Genomic DNA, 16573 nt, shown 5'->3' on the forward strand with positions numbered 1-16573 from the left:
GTTGATTTATCGAGCCGTGTACTGAACTCAACCAACTTTTTATACCATACTTATCTGTTTAGCTGGCTTTGATCTGTTGTGTAAATTATGGTTTATGCTTTGATCTGTTTTTTTTTGTCATGCTTTGATATTTTCAAAATTTTACCTTGATTTTCCGCTATTTATCTTTTGTCCTTTTAATTAAAATGTTAACTAGAATTTCGAAGAATTTGTACATTCAGAGTTCAAAGTTAAATTTTACATAGTTTTGTTGAAAAAAGATACATGCCCTTCAATTTGCTAACATAGCCCTTTCCCTGGGATAGGAACACAGGGTGAACACAGGATATTGAACCTTCAGCTCTGTAGCGAGTAATGGACTAAAATGCACCGACCTTTTGAATTATACATAGAAGTAAATAGGAAACCATCATGCCCACGATGTATTCAGGGGCGTTGTCAGGAAATCAAGGTTTCAGCATTGGTCATGGAGTGGATTTGGATACCTAGTCAGAACGGTGGTCGGGTAATCCAGAGTTTGGTGAGGGGGATGAAAGTGATATAGCAAATATGAGTATGCAGAACAAAGGTTAATTCAATAGAGTAGTCAGTGGAAAAAACCCAAGACACAAGTAGAAAGTCAAAGTTGTGACAAAAAAAACATACTTAGATAGGAAGACAAAAAACCACCTATAACTGGCACTTAAGTCCGAAATCGGGTGATTTCAACAGATCCCCTATTTTTCTAATTGGTGCGGATAGCTAAGTTCATTGCATTTTGTTTTACAGATGACGGACAGGATTGGGTTAAGTTAAGCTTTCTATCATTATTAGTCTGCTATTGAAGACAAGGTAGAAGGCTACAGCCAGTTGTCTCACAGCCAAACAAAGGATGCTACAGCCAGTTGTCTCACAGCCAGACAAAGGATGCTACAGCCAGTTGTCTCACAGCCAGACAAAGGATTGTGAGACAGAGGAAAGGATGATACAAGACAGTAATCACAAACTGATGGTTTATCCTTGGGATATATTTGCAGTATTCTTCTGCAGCTAAAAGTGAATTAATCATTTCAATCGACATTTAGTGTGCCTTCTACTTGCACAAAAACCTAAAGAATACCTTAGGTAGCTTTTCACAGTAAGCTGTCCTGTGTATACATGAAGAATAACACTAGTTCTGGTGGTCATTATATGACTTGCATTCTACATTTTTCACCAGACCAGTTTGTGCCAGGCTGTGCAGGATCTATCTGTGGTTATCAGTTGCCCCTGAGCTGGTGGGTGAAGACTAGCTTCTATGATGTCTCCCATGCACAGTACACATAGACATGAGAGACTCCTGCTCTCATCTCTCTACATAACACATGTTCAGAAGAAGCAGCGGTTTGGAGATCTATTTTAATTTTTATTGTCACTTGCAATAATTTCAGTGTAAATGGAAAAAAATGGTGATCTTTAGGTATTGATCATAACACCTGAAAATTGCTTTGTGTAAATGAACTCAATTTTTTTTAGCAATTAAACCCTCATCTTTGGAATCATATCTATGTACCGTATGACTATGATTACAAATCTATTGCAATATCAAGAGATCCCCAAAGTCAAAACGTTTCCATAGCGCAAAATCCTATGAATTAATATATTGTCCAGTTCAAATAGTCTTACTAACTAGCAAATGGTGGATCCAGGACTATGTTCCCACATATATCTTATCACCTTCACCATTTTTACCTCATGGGTCATGTACAATATGCAAGGCACTGTCTGCATAATGCACATATTTAATAAAGGCTCAGCCCTAGGATGCCTCTATGTATTCACTGTATATGGTCTCCGTGGTTGAGAAAGCAAAGCTTCATAGCACAACCCAGTAATGAAGTGCCTAAGGGATTATACATTTCATAACAGCTACAGCTTCCTGCCATGTATGATATAATGAACATTTCTGGCTTTTAATCTAATTTAACAGCCCTGACACATCGTATAGAATTAGTAATATCATCATCATTTACCGAGTCCATGGGCTTCTATTTCTCATTATTTGCAGCAGCTTGAACAAACTAATATATCTATATATATAACTAGATTGTGGCCCGATTCTAACGCATCGGGTATTCTAGAATATGCATGTCCACGTAGTATATGGACAATGATGTTTCCAGAATTCGCGGCAGACTGTGCCCGTCGCTGATTGGTCGAGGCAACCTTTGACATCATCGTCGCCATGGCAACCATTATGACATCTACGTTGATACTGTGCCCATCGCTGAATCAGAAACGTGGGATTTCTACGTCCTTTATGACATCATTATGACATCATCGTCACTGTGCCCGTTGCTGATTGGTCGAGGCCTCGACCAATCAGAGACGCGGGATGTCTACGTCCTTTATGACATCATCGTCGCTGTGCCCTGGCGGCCTCGACCAATCAGATACGCGGGATTTCTACGTCAATACAGTGCCCGTCGCTGATTGGTCGAGGCCTGGGGGCCTCGACCAATCAGAGACGCGGGATTTTCAGGACAGACAGACAGACAGACAGATGGAAAAACCCTTAGACAATTATATATATAGATTGCCTAAGGGTTTTTCCATCTGTCTGTCTGTCTGTCTTTCTGTCTGTCTGTCTGTCTGTCTGTCCTGGAAATCCCGGCTCTCTGATTGGTCGAGGCCGCCAGGCCTCGACCAACCAGAGACCGGCACAGCATTGACGTAGAAATCCCGCCTGGCGGCCTCGACCAATCAGCAACGGGCACAGCGACGATGATGTCATAAAGGACGTAGAAATCCCGCGTCTCTGATTGGTCGAGGCCAGGATTGGCCTCGACCAATCAGCAACGGGCACAGCGACGATGATGTCATAATGGTTGCCATGGCGATGATGATGTCATAAAGGTTGCCTTGACCAATCAGCGACGGGCACAGTCTGCCGCGAATTCTGGAATCATCATTGTCCATATACTACGGGGACATGCATATTCTAGAATACCCAATGCGTCAGAATCGGGCCACAATCTAGTATATATATATATATATATATATATATATATATATATGTATACATATATATAAAGTGAAAAAATTGGAACAGCATCAAATTACTACCTTACAAGGCATGCAGAGTAGGGTTGAGCGAAACGGGTCGAACATTTTCAAAAGTCGCCGACTTTTGGCTAAGTCGGGGTTTCATGAAACCCGATCCGACCCCTGTGCGGGGTCGGCCATGCGGTACGCGACTTTCGCGCCAAAGTCGCGTTTCAATGACGCGAAAAGCGCCATTTCTCAGCCAATGAAGGTAAACGCAGAGTGTGGGCAGCGTGATGACATAGGTCCTGGTCCCCACCATCTTAGAGAAGGGCATTGCAGTGATTGGCTTGCTGTCTGCGACGTCACAGGGGCTATAAAGAGGCGTTCCCGCCGACCGCCATCTTACTGCTGCTGATCTGAGCTTAGGGAGAGGTTGCTGCCGCTTTGTCAGAAGCAGGGATAGCGTTAGGCAGGGTCCATTAACCACAAAACCGCTTGTGCTGCAGCGATTTGCACTGTCCAACACCACCCTCGGTGTGCAGGGACAGTGGAAGTTTTTTTTTTTTTTTTTTTTTCCCCTCAGCGCTGTAGCTCATTGGGCTGCCCTAGAAGGCTCCCTGATAGCTGCATTGCTGTGTGTACGCCGCTGTGCAAACCAACTGCTTTTTTCAAAGCACAAATCCTCTTGTTCCTTCCTTTCTGCACAGCTATCTTTTTTGTTTGTCCACACTTTTTATTTCATTTGTGCATCAGTCCACTCCTTATTGCTGCCTGCCATACCTGGCTGAGATTACTGCAGGCAGGGAGATAGTAGCTGCCTGCCATACCTGGCTGAGATTACTGCAGGCAGGGAGATAGTAATTGTAGGACATTCCCTGTTTTTTTATTTTTTTTTTTTTGGTGGGAGATTAAGATTGGCAATTTGGCATTTCTGCTAGAGTGCCATCCCTGTGTGTGCCATCTCTCTCACATAGTGGGCCATAGAAAGCCTTTTCATTTTTCTGTATTTTTTTTTGTGGGGTGTATAAATTCTCCCTGATAAAAATACAGTGGGAGATTAATATTGGCCTTTGGGCTTGTGTGCCAGTCCTGAGTGTGCCATCTCTCTCACAAATAGTGGGCCATAGAAAGCCTATTTTATTTTTTTTGGGGTTTTATAAATTCTCCCTGAAAAAAAGGGAGATTAATATTGGCCTCTGGGCTTGTGTGCCAGTCCTGAGCGTGCCATCTGTGCCAGCCCTGAGCGTGCCATCTCTCTCACAAATAGTGGGCCATAGAAAGCCTATTAATTTTTTTTTTTGGTTTTATAAATTCTCCCTGAAAAAAAGGGAGATTAATATTGGCCTCTGGGCTTGTGTGCCAGTCCTGAGCGTGCCATCTGTGCCAGCCCTGAGCGTGCCATCTCTCTCACAAATAGTGGGCCATAGAAAGCCTATTTAATTTTTTTTTTTGTTTTATAAATTTTCCCTGAAAAAAGGGAGATTAATATTGGCCTCTGGGCTTGTGTGCCAGTTGTGAGCGTGCCATCTGTGCCAGTCCTGAGCGTGCCATCTCTCTCACAAATAGTGGGCCATAGAAAGCCTATTTAAATTTTTTTTTGGTTTTATAAATTCTCCCAGAAAAAAAGGGAGATTAATATTGGCCTCTGGGCTTCTGTGCCAGTCCTGAGCGTGCCATCTGTGCCAGTCCTGAGCGTCCCATCTCTCTCACAAATAGTGGGCCATAGAAAGCCTATTTTATTTTTTTTGGGGGTTTTATAAATTCTCCCTGAAAAAAAGGGAGATTAATATTGGCCTCTGGGCTTGTGTGCCAGTCCTGAGCGTGCCATCTGTGCCAGCCCTGAGCGTGCCATCTCTCTCACAAATAGTGGGCCATAGAAAGCCTATTTATTTTTTTTTTTTGTTTTATAAATTTTCCCTGAAAAAAGGGAGATTAATATTGGCCTCTGGGCTTGTGTGCCAGTTGTGAGCGTGCCATCTGTGCCAGTCCTGAGCGTGCCATCTCTCTCACAAATAGTGGGCCATAGAAAGCCTATTTAAATTTTTTTTTGGTTTTATAAATTCTACCAGAAAAAAAGGGAGATTAATATTGGCCTCTGGGCTTCTGTGCCAGTCCTGAGCGTGCCATCTGTGCCAGTCCTGAGCGTCCCATCTCTCTCACAAATAGTGGGCCATAGAAAGCCTATTTTTTTTTTTTTTTGGGTTTTAGAAATTCTCCCTGGAAAAAAAAAGGGAGATTAATATTGCCCTTTGGGCTTGTGTGCCAGTACTAAGCGTTCCATATCTCTCTCTCTCTCTCTCTCTCAGTCAGTGGGCCATAGAACGCCTATTTTTGGTTTTATTTGTTTTCTAAATTCTCCCTGAAAAAATCATTTTATTTTATTTGGTTTCTAAATTCTTCCTGATAAAATCACATTTTTTTTATTATTTTTTTTTCTAAAGTCTCCCTGAAAAAAAAAAAAAAAACAGTGGGAGATTAATATTGGCCTTTCTGCTTGTGTGCCAGTCTTGACTCCTGGGTGCGTCATCTCTCAGTCAGTGGGCCATAGAACGCCTATTTTTGGTTTTATTTGTTTTATAAATTCTCCCAGAAAAAATCATTTTATTTTATTTGGTTTCTAAATTCTTCCTGATAAAATCACATTTTTTTTATTATTTTTTTTTCTAAAGTCTCCCTGAAAAAAAAAAAAAAAAACAGTGGGAGATTAATATTGGCCTTTCTGCTTGTGTGCCAGTCTTGACTCCTGGGTGCGTCATCTCTCAGTCAGTGGGCCATAGAACGCCTATTTTTGGTTTTATTTGTTTTATAAATTCTCCCAGAAAAAATCATTTTATTTTATTTGGTTTCTAAATTCTTCCTGATAAAATCACATTTTTTTTATTATTTTTTTTTCTAAAGTCTCCCTGAAAAAAAAAAAAAAAAACAGTGGGAGATTAACATTGGCCTTTCTGCTTGTGTGCCAGTCTTGATTCCTGGGTGCGTCATCTCTCAGTCAGTGGGCCATAGAATGCCTATTTTTGGTTTTATTTGTTTTCTAAATTCTCCCTGAAAAAATAATTTTATTTTATTTGGTTTCTAAATTCTTCCTGATAAAATCACATTTTTTTTATTATTTTTTTTTCTAAAGTCTCCCTGAAAAAAAAAAAAAAAAACAGTGGGAGATTAATATTGGCCTTTCTGCTTGTGTGCCAGTCTTGACTCCTGGGTGCGTCATCTCTCAGTCAGTGGGCCATAGAACGCCTATTTTTGGTTTTATTTGTTTTATAAATTCTCCCAGAAAAAATCATTTTATTTTATTTGGTTTCTAAATTCTTCCTGATAAAATCATATTTTTTTTATTATTTTTTTTTCTAAAGTCTCCCTGAAAAAAAAAAAAAAAAACAACCAAAAAAAACAGTGGGAGATTAATATTGGCCTTTCTGCTTGTGTGCCAGTCTTGACTCCTGGGTGTGCCATCTCTCTCTCTCTCTCTCTCTCTCTCTCTCTCTCTCCAATTGTGGTCCATAGAAAGCCTATATTTTTTTTCCTTGATTTGGGTTCTAAAATCTACCAGAGAAAATAACTACATCAATCATTGGTAGAAAAATATTGGCCTCTGGGTTTGTGTGCCACTCCTGACTCCTGTGTGCGTCATCTCTCAGTCAGTGGGCCATAGAACGCCTATTTTTGTTTTTATTTGTTTTATAAATTCTCCCTGAAAAAATCATTTTATTTTATTTGGTTTCTAAATTCTTCCTGATAAAATCATATTTTTTTTATTATTTTTTTTTCTAAAGTCTCCCTGAAAAAAAAAAAAAAAAAAAAAAAAAAAAAGAACAGTGGGAGATTAATATTGGCCTTTCTGCTTGTGTGCCAGTCTTGACTCCTGGGTGTGCCATCTCTCTCTCTCTCTCTCTCTCTCTCCAATTGTGGTCCATAGAAAGCCTACATTTTTTTTCCTTGATTTGGGTTCCAAAATCTACCAGAGAAAATAACTCCATCAATCATTGGTAGAAAAATATTGGCCTCTGGGCTTGTGTGCCACTCCTGATTCCTGTGTGCGTCATCTCTCACTCAGTGGCCCATAGAAAGCATATAGTTTGTTACATTTGTTTTCTAAATTCTCCCTGCAAAAATCTTTTTTTTTTTTTGGGGGGGGTTTCTAAAGTGTTCCTGAAAAAAATAAAAATAAAAAAAAAATAATAGTGTGACATTAATATTAACATTTGTGCTTCAGTGACAGTCCTGCGTGTGGGGCATCTCTCTAATTTGCAGCCACCAAAAAAAGAGTGTGTAACATTGGGCCTGATTTTCGCTGTGGTCTCACCAACCTATAAAGGGGTAGCTAAATCATACTGAAGTTATAGCTCACCGTGTAAGTTGTGTGACTGCAACAAATAACGTTAGTTTGGTAACGTTTTTAAAACAATGAGGAAGTCTAGTGGAAGAGGTCGTGGCCGGGGGCGTTCATTGTCAGCTGGTAATGAGGGTAGTGGTAGTGGTGGAGCATCAGGTGGTCGTGGGGGAAAAAATATTGCACCTAAGTCTGGAGCTGTGGAGCCAGGTTCGTCGTCCGGCTACACAAGGCCTCGAACGCTCCCTTTTCTGGGATTAGGAAAACCGCTTTTAAAGCCGGAGCAGCAAGAGCAAGTTTTGGCTTATCTTGCTGACTCAGCCTCTAGCTCTTTTGCCTCATCTCGTGAAACTGGTAAAAGTAAAAGCAGCGCGTCGTTAGTGGATGTTCACGGTCAGGGACAAGTCACTTCCTTGTCCTCTTCAGCAAAAACAACAACAGAGAAGAATGCAGCAGGCGACACAACGGGTTACTCCATGGAGCTCTTTACACATACCGTCCCTGGCTTAGAAAGTGAAGCAGTTAACAGTCCATGCCCATTACAAATTGAATCTGACATGGAGTGCACTGACGCACAGCCACAGCCAGACTACTATGCTGGTCCTTTGACTCAGACCACAACATTGCCCTCGCAGGGTGCTGATCAAGAATCAGACCCTGATGAGACTATGTTGCCCCATCACGAACGCTATACCACCGAACGACACGGTGACACAGACGAAGTTGCGCAGGAGATACAAGAAGAGTTATTAGATGACCCAGTTCTTGACCCCGATTGGCAGCCATTGGGGGAACAGGGTGCAGGCGGCAGCAGTTCTGAAGCAGAGGAGGAGGAGGGGCCGCAGCAGGCATCAACATCGCCACAGGTTCCATCTGCCGGGCCCGTATCTTGCCCAAAACGCGTGGCAAAGCCAAAACCTGGTGGAGGACAGCGTGGCCATCCGGTTAAAGCTCAGTCTGCAATGCCTGAAAAGGTATCCGATGCTAGAAAGAGTGCAGTCTGGCATTTTTTTAAACAACATCCAATTGATCAGCGCAAAGTCATCTGTCAAAAATGTTCTACTTCCTTAAGCAGAGGTCAGAATCTGAAAAGTCTCAATACTAGTTGCATGCATAGACATTTAACCACCATGCATTTGAAGGCTTGGACTAACTACCAAACGTCCCTTAAGGTTGTTGCACCCTCGGCCAATGAAGCTAGTCATCAACGCAACATCCCTTCCGGCAGTGTAGGACCACCATTTAGCGCACCACCTGCTGTATCTGTGCAGGTATCTTTGCCAGGCCAAAGCAGTCAGGGTCAGGGAATCACCAGTTTCGTAGTAGGAAACACTGCATCTAGGGCACCGGCGGCAACAATACCATCTCCCACCGTCTCTCAGTCTGCCATGTCCACCGGCACCCCCGCTAGTTCCACGATCTCCAGCTCTCCAGTCCAGCTCACCCTACATGAGACTATGGTTAGAAAAAGGAAATACTTAGCCTCGCATCCGCGTACACAGGGTTTGAACGCCCACATAGCTAGACTAATCTCGTTAGAGATGATGCCCTACCGGTTAGTTGAAAGCGAAGCTTTCAAAGACCTGATGGACTACGCTGTACCACGCTACGAGCTACCCAGTCGACACTTTTTTTCCAGAAAAGCCATCCCAGCCCTCCACCAGCATGTTAAAGAGCGCATCGTCCATGCACTCAGGCAATCTGTGAGCACAAAGGTGCACCTGACAACAGATGCATGGACCAGTAGGCATGGCCAGGGACGTTACGTGTCCATCACGGCACACTGGGTAAATGTGGTGGATTCAGGGTCCACAGGGGACAGCAAGTTTGGGACAGTTCTGCCTAGCCCACGGTCTAGTAAACAGTTGTCTGTAGCCGTTCGCACCCCCTCCTCCTCCTCCTCCTCGTCCTCCTGCAGAAGCAAGAGCTCGTCCACAGACCGCAGTCGCACAAACACTCCATCCGCACCTGCCACTGTTGCACACCAGGTCTCCCATTATGGGGCAGCTACTGGCATACGTCAGCAGGCTGTATTGGCTATGAAGTGTTTGGGCGACAATAGACACACCGCGGAAGTTCTGTCCGAGTTCTTGCAGCAAGAAACGCAGTCGTGGCTGGGCACTGTAGATCTTGAGGCAGGCAAGGTAGTGAGTGATAACGGAAGGAATTTCATGGCTGCCATCTCCCTTTCCCAACTGAAACACATTCCTTGCCTGGCTCACACCTTAAACCTGGTGGTGCAGTGCTTCCTGAAAAGTTATCCGGGGTTATCCGACCTGCTCCTCAAAGTGCGTGGACTTTGCGCACATATCCGCCGTTCGCCTGTACACTCCAGCCGTATGCAGACCTATCAGCGTTCTTTGAACCTTCCCCAGCATCGCCTAATCATAGACGTTGCAACAAGGTGGAACTCAACACTGCACATGCTTCAGAGACTGTGCGAACAGAGGCGGGCTGTTATGTTTTTGTGGGAGGATACACATACACGGGCAGGCAGTAGGATGGCAGACATGGAGTTGTCAGGTGTGCAGTGGTCGAAGATTCAAGACATGTGTCAAGTCCTTCAGTGTTTTGAGGAATGCACACGGCTGGTTAGTGCAGACAACGCCATAATAAGCATGAGCATCCCCCTAATGCGTCTGCTGATGCAAAGTTTGACGCACATAAAGGATCAGGCGTCTGCACCAGAGGAAGAGGAAAGCCTTGATGACAGTCAGCGATTGTCTGGTCAGGGCAGTGTACATGACGAGGTACCGGGCGAAGAGGAGGTGGAGGATGAGGAGGATGATGGGGATGAGTATATTTTTAATGAGGAAGCTTTCCCGGGGGCACGGGAAATTGGTGGCGTGGCAAGGCCGGGTTCTGGTTTTTTGAGGGACACAAGTGACGTAGATTTGCCTGCAACTGCCCCTCAACCAAGCACAACCGCAGATTTGACAACGGGAACTTTGGCCCACATGGCGGATTATGCCTTGCGTATCCTCAAAAGGGACACACGCATTACAAAAATGATGAACGATGACGATTACTGGTTGGCCTGCCTCCTTGATCCTCGCTATAAAGGCAAATTGCAAAATATTATGCCACATGAGAACTTGGAACTAATATTAGCAACAAAACAATCAACTCTTGTTGACCGTTTGCTTCTGGCATTCCCTGCACACAGCGCCCGTGATCGTTCTCACACGAGCTCCAGGGGCCAGCAGACCAGAGGTGTTAGAGGGGCAGAAATCAGAAGTGGCGTTGGCCAGAGGGGTTTTCTGACCAGGTTGTGGAGTGATTTTTCTATGACCGCAGACAGGACAGGTACTGCAGCATCAATTCAAAGTGACAGGAGACAACATTTGTCCAGTATGGTTACAAACTATTTTTCATCCCTTATCGACGTTCTCCCTCAACCGTCATTCCCATTTGATTACTGGGCATCCAAATTAGACACCTGGCCAGAATTGGCAGAATATGCATTGCAGGAGCTTGCTTGCCCGGCAGCTAGTGTCCTATCAGAAAGAGTATTCAGTGCTGCAGGTTCAATACTAACAGAAAAAAGGACTCGTCTGGCTACCCAAAATGTAGATGATCTAACCTTCATTAAAATGAACCACAACTGGATTTCAAAATCTTTTGCCCCACCCTGCCCGGCTGACACCTAGCTTTCCTATGAAAAGGTCTTGCCTGTGGACTATTCTGAATGACTTTTCCAATCTCGTAATTTTCTTCACCTGATTGTCCAGCATACGACATGTTTCCACCTCACGAAATGGCCAAACTCCCCACACGGGGCCGTGCTATCGCCACTTTGCGCTTGGACCCTTGAGAGTGCTGTTTGTCTGAAGAGGTGGGTGTGGCCGCTTTTGGTCGACGGCACTGCCACTGGGTCCCTCATAGTACAATAAAGTGTCTCTGGCGGTGGTGGTGCGCACCCAACGTCAGACACACCGTTGTAATATGAGGGGCCCTGTGCCTGTAACGCCGGCCACAAGACAGTTCCCCCCCCCAGCTCAAACAGTGCTCTACCACTAGCAAAATTATCTCTCACAGCTTCACCAATGTGTAGTCTAGGCGCTGACATCCTTCAATGCCTGGCACTGACAATACCATTGTTTTGACATTTTTGTTATGTTAGGCCTTCGAAGCCTGTCTGCGGTCCCTTCTTTCTACAACTACTACACTGACCAGGCCACTGCTGGCCGTGTTACCCTGGAACCAATTTAAAAGTGCCTACAGTCAGCCCAATTTTGTTATGTTAGGCCTTCGAAGACTGTCTGCCGTCACTCCTTCCACTAGACTTCCACTGACCATACACTGCTGCCCATGTACCCCTGGAACCAATTTAAAGTGCCTACAGCCAGCCCAATTTTGTTATGTTAGGCCTTGGAAGCCTGTCTGCGGTCACTCCTTCCACTAGACTTCCACTGACCAGACCACTGCTGCCCGTGTACCCCTGGAACCAATTTAAAAGTGCCTACAGCCAGCCCAAGTTTGTTATGTTAGGCCTTGGAAGCCTGTCTGCGGTCACTCCTTCCACTAGGCCTCCACTGACCACACCACTGCTGTCCGTGTACCCCTGGAACCAATTTAAAATTGCCTACAGCCATGTGTTATTATTTTAGGCCTTCGATGCCTGTCTGCGGTCACTCCTTCCACTAGGCCTCCACTGACCACACCACTGCTGCCCGTGTACCCCTGGAACCAATTTAAAATTGCCTACAGCCAGCCCAATTTTTTTATTTTAGGCCTTCGATGCCTGTCTGCGGTCCATTCTTTCAACTACAACTACACTGACCAGGTCACTGCTGCCCGTGTACCCCTGGAACCAATTTAAAATTGCCTACAGCCATGTGTTATTATTTTAGGCCTTCGATGCCTGTCTGCGGTCACTCCTTCCACTAGGCCTCCACTGACCACACCACTGCTGCCCGTGTACCCCTGGAACCAATTTAAAATTGCCTACAGCCAGCCCAATTTTTTTATTTTAGGCCTTCGATGCCTGTCTGCGGTCCATTCTTTCAACTACTACTACACTGACCAGGTCACTGCTGCCCGTGTACCCCTGGAACCAATTTAAAATTGCCTACAGCCATGTGTTATTATTTTAGGCCTTCGATGCCTGTCTGCGGTCACTCCTTCCACTAGGCCTCCACTGACCACACCACTGCTGTCCGTGTACCCCTGGAACCAATTTAAAATTGCCTACAGCCATGTGTTTTTATTTTAGGCCTTCGATGCCTGTCTGCGGTCCATTCTTTCAACTACTACTACACTGACCAGGGCACTGCTGGCCGTGTACCCCTGGAACCAACATCAGAAAATATAAAAATAAGTATTTTGCTTATAAAAAAGAAAATACTGGTGAGATATCAAATGCAGACATTTTAACATTAAAAACAAACACACAACTAAAATCTGGTACAGTACTAAAAATGGCCACCAGCTACAATTACTTTCTCCTGCAAGTAGTTAACTGAAAGTTTTTTTAAATTGAAAACACACATATGGCATCCACCGAGTGTTGTCCTGTCGCGTCTTCTTTATATTATTGCCGAGAAGATGCAAAATAATGAAAATAATAAAATCATTAATTACCAAAATAATAGAGAAAGTCAACACCACATTGCAAATAAACATTCATTCCAAATAAAGAAGCAGGGCGCGTCCGAGGGTGAGTATATACCTAATAAGAATCTAATCACCCTCGGACGCGCAATGCTTATTTCCAACAGCCTTCCTTCCTAAGAATCATCCCTTCCGTGGTGTAGAGAGACGTTGTGTTACACTCCAAGGTGTTCCCCAGGTTGCCTTTCCTGAGCTTCGATCTACCGGCTCTCGTTTAGTAGTTGTTGGAAACTACGCTGCATTAGGCCTTCAAATTGGGTATGGGGTGTAGAGAGATGGTGTGTTCCACTCCAAGGTGTTCCCCAGGTTGCCTTTCCTGAGCTTCGATCTTCCGGCTCTCGTTTAGTAGTTCTTGGAAACTACACTGCATTAGGCCTTCAAATTGGGTATGGGGTGTAGAGAGAGGGTGTGTTACACTCCAAGGTGTTCCCCAGGTTGCCTTTCCTGAGCTTCGATATTCCGGCTCTCGTTTAGTAGTTGTCGGAAACTACGCTGCATTAGGCCTACAAATTGGGTATGGGGTGTAGAGAGAGGGTGTGTTACACTCCAAGGTGTTCCCCAGGTTGCCTTTCCTGAGCTTCGATATTCCGGCTCTCGTTTAGTAGTTGTCGGAAACTACGCTGCATTAGGCCTACAAATTGGGTATGGGGTGTAGAGAGAGGGTTTGTTACACTCCAAGGTGTTCCCCAGGTTGCCTTTCCTGAGCTTCGATCTTCCGGCTCTCGTTTAGTAGTTGTTGGAAACTACGCTGCATTAGGCCTTCAAATTGGGTATGGGGTGTAGCGAGAGGGTGTGTTACACTCCAAGGTGTTCCCCAGGTTGCCTTTCCTGAGCTTCGATCTTCCGGCTCTCGTTTAGTAGTTCTTGGAAACTACACTGCATTAGACCTTCAAATTGGGTATGGGGTGTAGAGAGAGGGTGTGTTACACTCTAAGGTGTTCCCCAGGTTTCCTTGCCATTGCTTCGGTCTTCCGACTCTCGTTTAGTAGTTGTAGAAAAGTACACTGCATTAGGCCATACAAAATGGGTATGGGGTGGAGAGAGATGGTGTGTTACACTCCAAGGTGTTCCCCAGGTTGCCTTTCCTGAGCTTCTATCTTCAGGCTCTCATTAAATTGTGGTTAAATGGAACAACTGCATTTGGCGTACTAGTTGGTTTGGGGCCTACTATCGGTGTCTGCCACTCCTTGCTGTTCTCCTCCACTGAACAAAGCTGTGCCGCCTGTTTACTACGGTTGCCAATTTTGAACTGCATTTCGACTACTTACTGATTTGGCCCTACTCTCTGTGTCAGCCTCTCATTCCAGTTGTCCTCCACTGCAATGCCCCCTGGTTATTCCTGTGTTACCAATTTTGAACTGCATTTAGCCCACTTTCTTCTTTGGGCCTATATCTGTGTTTCCACTTCATCGTGCCCATTGCCCAGCCAGTGATAGATGAGTCTGCTGGTACATTGACCCATAACGCAACATTCCCCGTGCACGCTACACAACAACATTGTGACCCTGCTGAAAGTCAGGTTGCTCTTCCCGCATACCATACCACCTTACACGGGGACAAAGAGGAAGGTGCAGATGAAAGTGCAGGTTCCTTCATCAGGTGGGGGGAGGAATACTAGTTGGCGACGTCACTGGCACAGGGCCTCTCATAGTACGCAAAAGTGTTGCTGCCGGTGGGAGGCGCCCCCGCCGTGCAAACACACCGCTGTACTTTGAGGGGCCCTGTGCCAGTGCCAATGCCAACGAGTGGGCCCCCCCTGCTTGCTCAGGTTCACAGCACTTGCAAAGTTGAAATACTTACCTCTCCCTGCTCCACTGCCGTGACGTGGTCCAGATTTCCTGGGCCCACTAATTACTTGAACCAGCCCTACCCCCCACAACTTTAGCCAAATGACCCCCAATTTCAAATGCCTTCCAATTATTATAAGGTAAATTACGCTTGACAAGCTTCATTAAGAAGAATGGATGGTTTTGACATTAAAATGGGCACTCTAGGTGTTTTCCTGGCCCCCACTCACTGCCGACTATGCTGCCCCATTGACTTGCATTGGGTTTCGTGTTTCGGTCGATCCCGACTTTACGTCATAATCGGCCGATTTCACTCGACCCGACTTTGGACATAGTCGGGTTTCGCAAAACCCGGCTCGACTCTAAAAAGGTCAAGGTCGCTCAACTCTAATGCAGAGCTCTCCCGACCAGCAATCCAATGGTCAAAAAGTAATAAACTCAAAAAAAAAAGGAAAAGCAGCACAAGATAATTGAAAAAAAGTGGACTTTAATGCCTGAACGGCGTGGCAACGTTTCGGATGTGTTATCCTTTGTCAAGCAATGAATACAAGAGTGAGAACACATTTTATATCCAACACATACATATCTCATTAGAAAATCATTAAATATAATAAAGTCAATAGTATTAAACAGTGTTATTGTGCATCATCAGTGTAACAGTGCAATTGTGCAAGTTACTCAGCCCATCAAACCACAGCTATTGACGGGTATTATGAATAACGTACTGCGTGAAAATAATTAAAAATAGCTTAATGGCCAATTGTTATTAAAAACAAATCAGGTGTCCTTACTAACGATATTATAATCCAAGTACACTTACATACACAGCTCAGTAATGGCAGCCATGATCACGGCGTTCCCAAGTGCCTACTGCACATGTCCGTGACATCACAGTCAGGGACCCACAATGCTCTGCCCTGCAGCTGCTCAGAGCCTTCCGAGGGTGGGTCCCTGACTGTGATGTCACGGATTTGTTTTTAATGAGTTTGATGAGTTTATCTATATATATAATTGTCTAAGGGGAGACCCGTTGAAGCGCTACCGTCGGCGCGAAACGGCCGTTGTCTTTTCCCTGCTCACCTCCTCATCTTTCCTGCTCACCCGTGCCGTCAGCATGCTACTTGCACTGTAAGTGTCTGCAATAAAGGATTCGGACCACGCAACTTTCGGTGAGTGCTGCCGCATTTTTTCTTCTATTTGTCCTGGACTTATCATTTATCTTCATGCGAGCACCGCTGTTGGGAGGATCAGGTTTTTTCCATTATACCACCACGAGGTTACTACAACTGGTAGTATAAGCGGCTGTGCAGCTTTACTTTTTTCTTGGATGTATATTTATCTATATATATAATTGTCTAAGGGTTTTTCCGTCTGTCTGTCTGTCTTTCTGTCTGTCTGTCTTTCTGTCTGTCTGTCTGTCTGTCCTGGAAATCCCACGTCCCTGATGGGTCGATGCCGCCAGGCCTCGACCAATCAGCGACGGGCACAGCGACGATGATGTCATAATGGTTGCCATGGCGACGATGATGTCATAAAGGTTGCCTTGACCAATCAGTGACGGGCACAGTCTGCTGCGAATTCTGGAATCATCATTGTCCATATACTACGGGGACATGCATATTCTAGAATACCCGATGCGTTAGAATCGGGCCACAATCTAGTTGTTCATATCTTTTTAACCCCTTTAGATGCTGCTGCTGTCAATAAAGACTATGCTATATAAATGTTTAAAAGAGTGTGGCTTCTCCCTCTTTATCCCCATCGGCACTCTGAGATCACGATTGTGTGGTCCTGATGTTTGCACAATCTAGTCTATATATATAATTGTCTAAGG

This window comes from Ranitomeya imitator, chromosome 7 (genome assembly GCF_032444005.1).
Source record: "Ranitomeya imitator isolate aRanImi1 chromosome 7, aRanImi1.pri, whole genome shotgun sequence".
NCBI classification, from domain to species: domain Eukaryota; kingdom Metazoa; phylum Chordata; class Amphibia; order Anura; family Dendrobatidae; genus Ranitomeya; species Ranitomeya imitator.